Below are 3,039 nucleotides of genomic sequence, written 5' to 3'. Positions count from 1 at the left end.
GTGTGTGTGTGTGTGTGTGTGTGTGTGTGTGTGTGTGTGTGTGTGTGTGTGTGTATCCACAGGGCAGAAAGAGGTTTTTGACAGGTTTTGACAGGTATGGCATGGTGGAAGACCTCCCAGCTGTCAAACAAACAGATCATCTAAGGAAACCAGAGATAAAGAGCACCGATGCAGGGAAAGTGACTGACAAATAGCAGAGTAGGCTGGGATGGGTACATACAAATTACTGAACAACAAAACATTAGAATAAAGAATGATAATGTGTCACTTCTCATATGCCTTTTTCTTCTCCCACTTTCAGTGTGATTTCTCACTCTGCTCCCTCATCTCTCAGCACCTGGCCCTCACCTGGACGAGTGGCAAAACTGCACCAAATGTTTGCTTCACGCCAGCGCATCCGAATGCAACCCGAGTACTCTGAGTGCTGAAACTTGCCTGAGCATGAGGCAAGTTGATCTGTGTGTGCAGAGCTCTCTTACCGTGTATGAACTTGCCAAGAAGATATACAGGCACAGGAGGCAAGAGGAGAAATTTGGTAAATGAAATGTGGGGGGAAAAAAAGCAGTGAGTTAACATTCTGGACAAAGTAATACAGTGTGGATGGAATGCGTAAGAAAGAGAGGGACATGTGTATGTGGGTGTGTGTTTGTTATGTGTGCGCGGCAAAAGGCTGTCACCTTGACAACGGGGCCTGTATTTCACTCACACGCCAAAAAGAGAGAGTTCGCGAGAGGCCCCTGGCTTCTAACCCCGCTGTCAAATCGATGTATAGGCTGACATGCACGTAAACACAGCCTCTTATGCACATGCTCACATACGCTCGCTCACACAAACATAGCAAATTCATTCTCCCTATTCATTTACCTCGGGCCGGTTAGTGGTTCACTTCACAGAGGTGAACTCTCTCTCTTCACTGTCTGTGTAAATCTTATTTGAGAGCTTATATGCGAGCAGTAGCACACCTGGCATACAAGATGAAAAGAGTAGGCACATGGGTCATAGGAAGCAGCTTATTTCCACAAGTATGTTTGCATGTTGTGAGGCACACAGGTGTGTTTGGTCTTGTCTGCATGAAAGCACACAAGCGTATTGCCAACTGGAAGGTCTCCTACTTCTAACCTGTCACCGTATTTCAGCAGCAGCCGCAACCACGACTCAATTCACAGAAGACAAAATGGAGAGATGAATGAGGAAGGGATACACTGAGAGTGTTGCTTGAAAGATGGATTTTCTGATGGATGCATGATTTAAGTGACAACAAAAATGACAGATGTTGCTGGAATAAATGGTTGGAGGGACAGATAGATGGCAAAGACAATCAGCGCCACATAGAAGTGAAAAAACAAAGAGAAGAGAATAGAAAGCAATAGATTATCTGCTGAATATCAGGACAGAGATGACAGGAAAAACGCCAAATCCGACTAGACTAAATAGTGAACTGAAAGCGATCCATTCTAATACATTTTATGGCCCAACCTGACGCCTGAAGAGTTGACAGTTAGTAGGGTCATTGAGAACAGGCATCTAAATGAGTCCTGGCTCTCTGTTGGAGAGTGGACTTCCGATTTCTTCTGCTTGACTGATCGGGCAAAAAGGCAGGATGGGATAGGGGTGGGGGGGTGGACCCTCGCATTCCCTTGCTTCAATGCAATAGAGCCTGCTGAAAAGAGTAGATTCCCTCTCCCCTTGCCTTGTCACATCTATCAATGCTCGAGCTGAAAGGCAAGACAAGAGAGCAAACACAGCTCTTAGAGCTCTCAGAGGCACACACAAACTCCCCACCCAAAATACACACACAAGAAATTGAGAAGCAGGGTGGGGAAGTTTGACTTGTACATCTGTACTTCTTAATTATGTTGCGTGGCTTCATAAGGCTTTTGTCAGGGTGAGTGTTGACATCTTGCTATTTATGTCCCCAGAGCTGGCCATTTGTTTCTGCTGATGTCTCGGTTTACTGTCTTTTGTCATACGAGACAAACTGTCTTGTAGAGGCTGTAATATTAATCACTGCGGCGAACATTTACTGCACACAAGACAGGCATCTAGCAGTACTTTTATTTTTCCTGGGGACTGCCAACACTTGCGAACATTTAAATTTCACGTCCACAGAATAAAAAACAAATGTACTCGTAGTTATGATTAAAAGACAGACAGCAGCAGATTCAGTATCACTGGAGGTCCAAGCAGACCTTCATCCTCTCCAAGTCGTCCCACATGTGTCATTTTCAGTGATTTGGAAACAAACATTCAAATCAAACTTTGCACTCAGAAATTAAGATGATCTGAAACAAAAACAGAACATTTAAACCTTCACAAAAGTTGGATTTACTTCAAAGCCCATGTTGGAAACATTTAACTACTTAGACGTAGAGCTAATTTATGCTCCGAGCAGCCATTAAAATATGGGAAACTGTGACCATAAAATGATAACTATGGTCAGCAACAATAGCTACTCAAATAAGTTTCTGTTTTCAAAACATTCAATACAATGCTATACCACCACCCGGGGCTTTGTTTGCAACCATGGATTAAAGGTGTTTGGTGCCAGTATGGACCCTGTCCATGTGGCCTCCACCCACACGACCCAATTAGAAATCAAGATTGATCTTTCTCCAGTCTTTGGAGCCCACTGTAGCCTCAACTTCACTGACACTAGTGTAAACTAGTTGTAGCCTCAATGCTCAATATATTGCGCATGTGAAAAGTTTTTATCCTCACCGCAGATTGAAAAGAGGATTATCACAGTCACTGGAGTCTTTCAGCTCCAACCAGTTGCACAGTTTTGCTGAGGCCTATCAAATCAACAAGTCTGTTCTATTTATACAACGGCTATGGCCATACTCTGTCCGTGGTGTCTTTTTCCAGAATTCTGATTTTTCAGAATTTCCTGAATTTAGCTTCCTGCTGTTTCCTTTTTAAAACTGAAAGTAACCAAATTTAGACAATAAAGCAGACCCGGACAGTTGTCATGCAATGCTAGCACTCTAGATAAATTTGTTTACAATCTGCACTCTTAATTCACCAAGATTTTTTTTAAGG

This window comes from Haplochromis burtoni, unplaced genomic scaffold (assembly GCF_018398535.1).
Source record: "Haplochromis burtoni strain Fernald_Lab_line unplaced genomic scaffold, NCSU_Asbu1 Contig_116, whole genome shotgun sequence".
Lineage (NCBI taxonomy): Eukaryota > Metazoa > Chordata > Actinopteri > Cichliformes > Cichlidae > Haplochromis > Haplochromis burtoni.
Note: the sequence above shows the minus strand (reverse complement) of the source record.